The sequence below is a fragment of the Crotalus tigris genome, unplaced genomic scaffold, assembly GCF_016545835.1.
Source record: "Crotalus tigris isolate CLP2741 ecotype Arizona unplaced genomic scaffold, ASM1654583v1 scf7180000018323.1251302, whole genome shotgun sequence".
NCBI classification, from domain to species: domain Eukaryota; kingdom Metazoa; phylum Chordata; class Lepidosauria; order Squamata; family Viperidae; genus Crotalus; species Crotalus tigris.
Window position 1 is genome coordinate 1,062,743 of NW_024096943.1, and position 11,470 is coordinate 1,074,212.

Genomic DNA, 11,470 nt, shown 5'->3' on the forward strand with positions numbered 1-11,470 from the left:
ACCTGCCTGCCCTGTTTGGAAAAACATCAGAGAAGCTAGGAGAAAAGTGAGAGGGGTGGAATACAAAAGCATCTGATGTAGCATCATGCCTTGACTAATTTGGGATGGAGGTAATGTGCTTTGGCCTCAGATTCTTTTATGCAGATAAACCGACAGCTAGAACTAGTCCAGAAGTTTTGTATCTCTGAAGACTGTTGTGAAGGAGAACAAGCACCCAACTGCTGTTTGATCTTGCATCAGCAGGCCCTTTTGTGCAATCTTGCATAGATCATTAATTTGAGGAATATGCAGACGCCCTCACGATTTTAACAGAATTTTAGATAAATCAGTGAGCTGCCTGTTCAACAAAGGCAGATGTACAGCTGACTTAGAATGAGATGATACAACTGGGCAAATACAAAGAGATAGTTTTCTAGATGTAAGGCCAATGCTGGTTTAAGGCAGGGGTAGGCAACCTTGGCTCTTTTATGACTTGTGGACTTCAACTCCCAGAATTCCTGAGCCAGCCGAATCATAAAAGAACCAAGATTGCCTACCCCTGGTTTAAGGTATACAACTTTGGATCATATCTCTGCATTTCCTTGAGTGTTCTGTGCAGCTATTGGGATTTCCATCCATGACTCTTCTTTTTCAACAGGAATGGGTGATTAGTTTCTACTTCCTGTGGTAGTTGAAATCAGTTGACAGTTTTTAATATTTAAAAGATGTTAAAGACCTAGAAATGGATGCAACCATTCTCTCCAGCTTTTATAATGACACTTGTAGAATAATGCCCTCATGAAGGTTGACTTATGTTAGGAAAAAAATCAATACATTTCTTTGTGAACATGTAAATGATTTGCAAGTTCTAAAATATCACCCTATATTCTGTTATTGTTGTCTTCTCTCTTTTTTAGAACAATCAATACACTAAAATGATCTGGCATTCATATGACGATCTGTGCCTTTTCCCCTCTATCTGTATAGGTGATCAGATTTTCCTGATTTTTGTAGTGCTATATGGATTGTAGTAATTATGATTTTCTGGAACCTCTAATACTTTCCCCTTGTTCTAGCTGATACCATTTAGCTATATTTTTAGGAGTTTTTAATTGGACTGATCAAAAAAGCAAGCTCCCTGAAAAAAAAACAACACTATTGAACAGTTGATGTAGCCCAATGCAAGGGTATTAACTGAAGCCAACTTTTGACATCAGTGATTTTAGCAAGGAATTGGGGTAGCAGAATTAAACACTCCACAGTGTCAACCCAGCACCAAAGCCACTATACCACACTAGTACATTCAAATTCACATTAATCTTTTTAAATCAGAAGTTGAGTCATAATGGATATTATTCTTTCCACTAATTATTTTAATATAGAATACAGGGGAATGTGAAGTTTTGGATTTCATTATCACAATAGAAACAGACTCCTACTCCCATCAGTATTATGTCCAAAGATTACAAATTATTGGAATTGTGGTTCAACATGTATACACTTATTATGACAGGTCTGTATCAAAACTAAACAGCAATAAGGAAACAACTACTAAGACAAAGAAACCCTATTTCCAATCTGAGCAAAACAACAAAGAAACTATCAGAAAAAGTGAACCCCAAGATCAAGACCATAGGTAGCATCTTACTTGTAGAACAAAATAATTGGAAGACTCTCCCAACAACTGCTGGAGCTGAACAAACATTTTCATAACCTCATCCTAGAGGAAAACATGCAAACATCAGGAGAAGGGTCTCTTTCAAGTGTTTCAGTAGCTAAGGCTTTCCCAAAGAAAACAAGGAGTGTATTGGTGTTAAGTTCCTCCACTTGTCAAAGAAACAATTAGAAATCTATAGTAGACTAGATCAGGGCTTTTCAACCTTTTCACAGATTGTATCACTTTTAGGGTATGGCAATATTTGAGTACCACCAGTCACCTAGCAAGGTATCAAAAACTTGATGACCAAAAAAAAAAAAAAAGGAAAAAAGTGATAAGTACAGGTAGTCCTCAAATTACAACAGTTCACTTAGTGACTGTTAAAAGTTACAACGGTACTGGAAAAAGTGACTTATAACCATTTTTCACTCATGACTGTTGCAGCATCCCCAGGGTCAATCTACATTTGGATGCTTGGCAATGGATTCATATTTATTAGGGTCACAGTGTCCCAGGAACATGTGATTTCCTTTTGCAACTTTCTGATAAACAAAGTCAATGGAGAAACCAGATTCACTCCTCCTTTTATATCCTCTCTTCCCTTATATCCTTTCTTCCCTTCTTTTATATCCTCTCTTCTCTCCCCCTTTATATCCTCTTCCCTTTTATATTCTCTCTTCTCTCCTTTTATATCCTCTTCCCTTTATATCCTCTTCCCTTCTTTTATATCTTCTCTCTCCTTTTATATCCTCTTCTCTTCCCTTATATCTTCTCTTCCCTTCTTTTATATCCTCTTCTCTCCCCCTTTTATATCCTCGCTTTTATATCTTCTCTGCCTTTTTTATATCCTCTCTCCCTTCTTTTAGATCCTCTTCTCTCCCCCTTATATCCTCATCCCTTTTATATCCTCTTCCCTTTTTATATCCTCTTCCTTTCTTTTATATCCTCTTCTCTCCCCTTTATATCCTCTTCTCTCCCCCTTTTATATCCTCGCTTTTATATCTTCTCTGCCTTTTTTATATCCTCTTCTCTCCCCCTTATATCCTCATCCCTTTTATATCTTCTCTCCCCCTTTTATATCCTCTTCCCCTTTTATATCCTCTTTCTTTTATATCCTCTCTTCTCTCCCCTTTATATCCTCTTCTCTTCCTTTTATATTCTCTTCTCTTCCCTACTTTTATATCCTCTTTTTATATCCTCTCTTCCCTTCTTTTATATATTCTCTCCCCCTTTTTATATCCTCTTCCCTTTTCATATCCTCTTGTCTCCCTTCTTTTATATCCTCTCCCCTTTTATATCCTCTCTTCCCTTCTTTTATATCCTCTTCCCTTCTTTAAACCCTCTTCCCTTTTTATATCCTCTTCCCTTCTTTTATATCATCTTCCCTTTTTATATCCTCTTCTCCTTTTTTATTTCCTCCCTTCTCTCCCCCTTTATATCCTCTCTTCCCTTCTTTTATATCCTCTCTTCTCTCCCCCCTCCTTTTCTCTTCTGTGCACCTCCAGCTGATTCGCCTCAGGGCTGTGCTTCTCCATCTCTTTTGCAGTCCCCTTCTCTTTCCCACATTGTCTTTTTTTCTCTCTCCCTCTCTCCCTCTCTCCTTTTATAGCTTCTCCTCTCTTTCACCACTCCTCCTTTTCTCTTCTGGATGTGCTGGAAGTGCTGCTCCTGGGGCTTCTGTCTCGCCCCGATAGCCCTGCAGAAGCGCCAATCAGCTGTCACTGTGCATGCCGATTTGGGGCTTCTGCCGAGCACCAACAGCCCTGCAGCTCCAGCTGTCTCTCCCTCAGGCTTGTGCAGTGCTGCCGCTGATTCAGCTCATTCTCCTCCCCTGCTACACTTGTCCAGGGCAGTTGCATACCACCTGCCAGGTGCCAAAGTACCACAGGTAGTATGCGTACCACCGGTTGAAAAACCCTGGACTAGATAACCTAGGGAAGTAAGGAAAGTAAGTTGTCTGCCTGGAGTTAAGATCGAAGATGTATCAGAGGCTTACCAAATAATCAAGCCCACTGATTATTATCCTTTTCTCCTTCTTCATGCTGGGACGAACAATACAACCAAAAGCCTGGAAATATTACCTCTAGGGCAGGGGTAGGCAACCTTGGCTCTTTTATGACTCGTGGACTTCAACTCCTAGAATTCCTGAGCCAGCCATGCTGGCTCAGGAATTCTGGGAGCTGAAGTCCACGAGTCATAAAAGAGCCAAGGTTGCCTACCCCTGCTCTAGGGACTATGAGCAACTAAGCAGGAAAGCAAAACAATACAGGGCACAGGCAGTCTTTTCCCATACTACCAACTGTAGGTCAACACCCAATGAAGGAACAGAAGATTTTAGAAATAAATCACTGGCTCAAGAGATGGCACCATCAAGAGAACTTTGGATTTCTAAACTATGGTTTACTTACAGGAAGGGCTTCTGGCAAGAGACGTACTTCACAAGGGTGAAGAGGAAAACAATTAAAAATGCTTGGAAAACAATGAAAAACAAGATTATTAAAACCCAATCAAACACAATACTACAAAGAAAGGCAGCTGGACTTTCTTTGTTTTTCCTGGAAGACATTTCATTTGTTATCCAAGAAATTTCATAGTTTCTGGCAGGATGATGGGGTGGATGGAAAGATTAGTCCTAACAGGATGAGGGGAATGGAAGGATCATATTTCTTTGCAGCCATCTCCTCTTTAGCACTCTTTCTGAGAGCCTGAGGCCACTTGGATGAGATGATGAGATGAAGCTTCTTGGATGAAAAGCCAAACGTCTTCAAGGAAAAACCAAGAAATTCCACCTGCCTTTAGAAAAAGCACCATATCTGATGGGGAGCTGCAATTCAGAAAAGCCTATGTCTTTTAATAAAAGTTGTTAATCAGAAAAGTTGCTACCTGACTCCTGATTTCTTTGCCACCAAGAGGAGCTTTGAGAATCCTAGGTCAGAGCTATAGGCTAATCAGGAAGTTGAAACATCTCCTGGAAAATGGCAATAGAAAACCAGTCTTAATGTTGACAAGAAAACTATATCCTGTGCATCACCAAGAGTCAGGCTTGCTTTCAAAACTTAATCTTGACTTAGTACTTACAAATTAACGCTGGGAAAGGCTATTGTTTGGAACCTATGAACATGCACACAGAGCAATCCATTCCAGAGGGGATTTAATAATAATAATAATAATAATAATAATAATAATAATAATAATAGTAGTAGTAGTAGTAGTAGTAGTAGTAGTAGTAGTAGTAGTTGGAAGGGACCTTGGAGGTCATCTAGTCCAATCCCCTGCTCAGGCAGGAAATCCTATACCATTTCAGACAAATGGCTGTCCAGTCTCTTCTTAAAAACTTCCAGTGTTGGAGCATTCACCACTTCTGGAGGCAGGTTGTTCCACTGGTTAATTGTTCTAACTGTCAGGAAGTTTCTCCTTAGTTCTAGGTTGCTTCTCTCCTTGATTAGTTTTCATCCGTTGCTTCTTGTCCTGCCTTCAGGCACTTTGAAGAATAGCTTGACTCTCTCTTCTTTGTAGCAGCCCCTGAGATATTGGAACTACTATGATGTCTCCCCTCGTCCTTCTCTTCATTAAACTAGACATACCCAATTCCAGCAACCGTTCCTTGTATGTTTTAGCCTCCAGTCCCCTAATCATCTTTGCGTCTCTTCTCTGTACTCTTTCTAGAGTCTCAACATCTTTTTTACATTGTGGTGACCAAAACTGGATGCAGTATTCCAAGTATGGCCTTACCAAGGCATTGTAAAGTGGTATTAATACCTCACGTTATCTTGATTCTATCCCTCTGTTAATGCAGCCTAACACCGTGTTGGCTTTTTTGGCAGCTGCAGCACACTGCTGGTTCATATTTAAGGGATTGTTCACTAGGACTCCGAGATCCCTCTCACAGTTACTACTATTGAGCAAGGTACACCTATACTATATCTTTACATTTGTTTTTTCTTGCCTAAATGTAGAACCTTTTTTCACCATTGAATTTCATTTTATTAGATAGCACCCAGTGTTCAAGTCTTTCCAGATCCTCCTGTATCTTAAGCCTGTCTTCTGGAGTGTTGGCTATTCCTGCCAGCTTGGTGTTGCCTGAAAATTTGATGAGTTCCCCATCTATCCCCTCGTCCAAATTGTTGATGAAGATGTTGAAGAGCACTGGGCCTAGAACAGAGCCCTGGGGCACCCCACTACACACTTCCTCCATGTAGATGCAGTTCCATTGAGGACCACACACTGAGTACGGCCGGTCAGCCAGCTACAAATCCATCTGGTGGTGATGCTGTCTAACCCACAGTTTTCTATCTTATCAAGTAGTAGGTTGTGATCTACTTTTATCAAATGCCTTATTGAAGTCCAAATAAATTATATCCACAGCATTCCTCTGGTCCACTAATTTTGTCACTTGGTCAAAGAATGCAATAAGATTTGTCTGGCATGATCTGTTTTTGACAAACCCATGTTGGCTTTTAGTAATGACCTTGTTTGCCTCTAGGTGTTCCCTGATTTGTTGTTTGATTATCTTTTCCAGAATCTTCCCAGGTATTGAGGTCAGGCTGATAGGTCTGTAATTTCCTGGATCCATTTTTCCCCCTTTTTTGAAGATAGGAACTACATCAGCTCTTTTCCAGTCCTCTGGTAGTTTCCCAGTGCTCCTGGATTTTTGAAAAATATAGTTCAGTGGTTCTGAGATCACATCTGCCACTTCTTTGAGAATCTTGGGGTGTAAGCCATCTGGTCCTGGTGATTTGAACTCATCTAAACTGGACAGGTGCTCACTTACCATTTTCTTGCCTATCTTAACTTGTATTTCTATTCTGTTTTTTATGGCACTGTTTTTGATAGGTTGGACTGTTTTTTCCCTTTGTGTAAAGACAGATGGAAAAAATGAGTTAAATAGTTCTGCTTTCTCCCTGTTGCTTGTCACCTTCTTGCCACTTTCCCCCACTAATGGACCAAAAATTTCCTTAACTTTTTTTCTTGTTTTTTACATGTTGAAAGAAGCTTTTTTGTTATTTTTGACTTTGGTCGCAATCCTTAGTTCATTTTGAGCCTTAGTTTTCCTCACTTCATCTTTGCAGGCTCGGGCTATTTGCTGATATTCTGCCTTAGTTATGTGCCCCTCTTTCTACTTTTTATACTTGGTCCTTTTTATCTTTCAATTGATCAGAGAGTACTTTATGCAGCCATGCTGGTTTCTTTTGAGAAACCTCCTTCAGGTCCCGTCGGCCAGACAATGTCGGCTGGCGGGTCCTCGGGGAAGGGCCTTTTCTGTGGTGGCTCCGACCTGGTGGAATCAACTTCCCCCCGAGGTTCGAACTACTCCCACCCTGCCGGCCTTTAAGAAAGCCGTTAAAACTCTCCTGTTCCGGCAGGCCTGGGGCTGATGTCCCCGGGGGGGGGGATATGATTGGACTCGTGGTATGACTGTATTATTTTATTGTTTTATGATTGTTTTAATCTCTGTACGCCGCCCTGAGTCCTTTGGGATTGGGCGGCATATAAATAAAATTAAATACAAATACAAATTCTGCTTGCAACTAAGTAAAATTTATTCCTCCTAGCTGAGGAGCCTAACATAAATCAAAATGTACTCCCTCAGAGTGAAGTGTTTTGAGCAATCGGAATGCTTTGAAACTCTGCAATCTGTTAAGTTTAACCCTGTTGTGTTTTGTGTTATGTGTGTGTGTGTGGCCACTCAGAACATTATGCTTGGGCTTGGAATGGTGAGAAAAATGGGAGATGATTAGGGCCCTCAAAACCACTTTTTGGTTGAAATCACCTTGTCATTTTTCTCGCTTCTTGCAAAACAAGTTATATGTCTAAATAAATGTTGTTGTAACAGTATTTGTGTATATACGTTTGTCTGTGTTGTTCTGTGTTATTCCAAGATTTGGAAGAGGCTCAAAGCCGTCTCTGATAACAACAATACAAAAAGGCCTTGCTAAGAATATATGGTTTGCCTGGAGAAAGTATGAAACGAAATAATTGTATGTGGAATGGTTTTATGCAAACAGTCAGTATGGAACTGAATGAGTTAATTTGTTGAAGTGTGTGTTAGCCTTCAAAACCCACCCATTTTCTCCCTAACTGTGAAAATAATAGTAAATATTTGTATGAGAAGAATTTCATGGAGAATGTATGAGAGAATTTATTGAAAAATGCATATGAAGGAAATGAAACTATTTTTTGGTGGTGAGGTTCCCCCCCCCCGTCTCTTTCGGCTGGCTGCGTTGCTTAAAGAGCCAGAGGCAGGAAGGAGGGTGGGGGGAACTGTTCGTTTAATTTTTTTTTTCCTCTGCTTGGAATTGTAATCTGAGAAGAATGGAGTGAATCTGAAACTTGACATTCACCTATGCAGTTTCGGCAAATAAATTTTTTACTCAAAAGAGAAACAGTAATGTTGGACAATATTTTTTATATCCAACAACCAAAAGAACTAACTGAATTACTTTGTTATAGATTTATAAATGTTTAACCTATTTATATAAAATTTGTTTCCATCTGAATGGACTTTGCTTAAATGAAGCACCAAAGATACAATTTAATTGGCTTTCAGAAAATATAAAATGATTTAGGATTGCAATAAGTCCCAGAAAAAATATAGTTGCACAAATTAATGACATCATGAATGTTCAATTTGTGGACAGAATTCCACACTTTTGATTTTTTCCTACTAGTAAATTACCTAATGGAATATTAACTGTAATAGAAGTATATTGTATTGAATGGCTATACCTACCCTATTCCCCATCACAAAATATTCTACCTTTTATCCAGGTGGTTACTAAAATGATAACCTTAGGACGCACAAGAGCTTGCCGTCGAAAAGGAACTGATTTAATTAATATTGTTTTCAAAAATAACTTATCTCTTTAATGTGCTTTAACTGACTATATAGGCTGTATTTCATATCATTTGCCTAATGATCTTTGACTTGCTTGTTTAATGACTTTTTCCTTTCCAGTCCAGCCACTGCTTTCTTCCTCTTTCTCCCTTGCCACAAGTTATTGCTTTTTCAGATGGAGGGTGAATGAGAGGAGCAATTGCTTACAAGGATTTTATTTTAGCTTTTCAAATCTTTTCTCAACAGTCTTTTAACTTAATCTCTGACTCTCATTATATGTGCCAACTTACTTTTACTTCTTCAGGTGCTTACATCACGCCCAGGATTAACCCCAATCTTATGACTTTGTTTTTAACTTTGCAACAGCTGCTCCAGAACTGAAAGTGTTTATAATTTTGTTTCTCATATACACAATCACTCCTCCCTTCCTGGGCCTAATTTTTTTTTGGTATGTTGTCTTTTATGTCTTTTCTGTGGTTTTGCCTCTAATCAACTATGACAAATGGATGTTATCCATGTTCTCTCTTTTTGGCTTCCTAGAAATGTATATTCATAAATAGGTATTTAGGAACAATTTTCCCCACCTCTACAAGGGGAAACGGCTTCACATGTTATTTTTCATCTTTTTTTGGCCGTTACAGCCCTGGGTAAACCCTCTTCCCTAAAAACTGATAATGGGACAGCCTATTTTTCAGTGGCCTTTTTACAATTTTATACAACATGAAATATTGTTTTTACTCACGGTCTTCTCTATAATTCCACGGGTCAAGCTATCGTGGAACATGCTAATTGGTCTTTCAAGGACTGCCTTCACAAACAAATAAAAAGGACGGATTATCTAGGGTATCCAATTTGTCATGGGTAATACAACAGGTTCAAAAAGTATTATTTGCTTTACACCAATTGAATATTTCCATTCCAAATTTGACTGCTTATCAGAGACACTCTCAACAGAAAACAAGCTTGCCTCCACCTCTGGTATATTATCGGGCATTACCAGACAAAGCATGGTTGGGACCAGTCCCTCTGATCACTTGGCGGGGCTACGCTGCTGTGCTTGCTCCAACAGGACCTTTGTGGATTCCAGCGCGTTGTGATCACCCAGCCAGGGATATCGTGGTACCAGTCCCTGGACCCAGTCCCAGAAATGGCAAGGGTGACTCTACAGATGGCACAGCAAGTAATCCAATCCTGACATGCCAAGCAGCCAGTGACGTGGGGAGATGTAAAGAACTTGATCCCCGAGAACCTGTGCGCTGCCATTTTTGTGGTTTTAACTGCAAATTTCTTATCCATCATTTGTTTATGTCTGATCATTAACATCTGCCCTTTGACAACTGTAACTGTCATCCCACTCAAACAATCATTCGAACAATGAATGAAACAAAATCTAACATCACACAAAATGACTTCTTTTGTTTATCTGTAATGTATAACATGGAAAATTTGCTTTCTACATGTTTAGTCTTTGTTTGGCCCCTTCTGCAGTAATTCAAAACTTCACTGACTCTGGGGGGTTACTGCTTAAAAAACCTCACTGTCATCGCATTGGCTCACCTGCTTTAAATTGCACAGCTTCAGTAGAGACTTCCTTTCATTTTGGACATGCTTGGCTACTGCAAGGAAGGTTTTTTACGTGTGGTCAAGAAACTTTAAATTATATTCCTGCTAATATTAGTGAAGCGCAATGTTGCCTCAGCCAGCTGATTCCTGCTTTGCTTTCCAAACAAGTTCACATGAACCATTCTCCACGTGGTGTTACGCTAGACAACACTTGTGACTCTGAGCCAACCTTACTTTGTAGCATTGGCTATATCTCTAGTGGGCGTGCCAGGACTTGCTGTTCGTGCTCACCTCAACATTAATGCTATTACATGAAATTTGGCAAAAACAATTAATACTACTACTTCAACTATTTCATCGATCAACCATGAACTGCAAAATTTGAGAAAAGCTATTTTGCAAAATCACGCTGCAATTGATTATTTGCGTCTGCACCAGCATTTGGGTTGTAAACGTTTTGAGGAAATGTATTGTTTCAATATTTCTGATAATTCATGAACCATCCAGCACCAGATTTGGCCTCTGATTTGAAAATTGATATCTTTATGGGTGCTGTTTATGTAATGCATTTTTTTCATTTTGCAATATATGTATTAGAGCTTTAAATACCAGTAGATCCTCTCTCACATTGCCTCAGGGTCAAGTTTTGGCCCTATATTAACTGCAAGGATGCTCCTCTCCTGATTATAATCCTTTTATAAACCCCGCTTACGGTGATATTTCGTCTAGAAACAAAAAGGAGTGAGATGTAGAGGTGAGAGACAGGCAAAGGTCGTGTGCAGAATACTGCCCCCCCAATGCTTGTGTCTTTTCTCTGTATCTATCTTCCTCCCCCCCCTCACATCACCATAGTGACATGAAAGTGTGCAGGTCTGTGTGACCTTGCCAATTTGATAAGGCTGGCTGGTGAACAACAAGTTTCCCTGTTTATGGCCTCTAGCTTTTTACTCTTGAGGATTGGTAAAGGATTTTAGCCAATGAAATGCTATTGCCATGCAGTAACTTTTGCTATTTATAAAACTCTATATAAACAATAAATGCTGTGTAGAGAGGGGCCATTTCTTTGCACCCTTCAATGACTAAGTACTGATTACTACAACAACAGCTAACTTAGTGACTGTTCAAAGTTACAAAGGCATTGAATAAAGTAGCTTATGACCATTTTTCACTTCTGACCTTTGTAGCATCCCCAAGGTCAGGTGCCTTCCTCCTTCTCATTCCCATCTCCTTCCTTCCTTCCCCCTCTCCTCCTTCCTTGCCTACCACCCTTTCTCATTCCCATCTCCTTCCTTCTCCCTCCCCTCCTTCCTTCCCCTCTCTCCAAAATGCAAACGCGCGTATCCTCCTTCCCCTGCCTACAGCTAGTTTCTGCAAAGCACAAATGGGCAATACATTCCCCCTGCCTCCTCCAAAGTGCAAACACACGCGCCTTATGT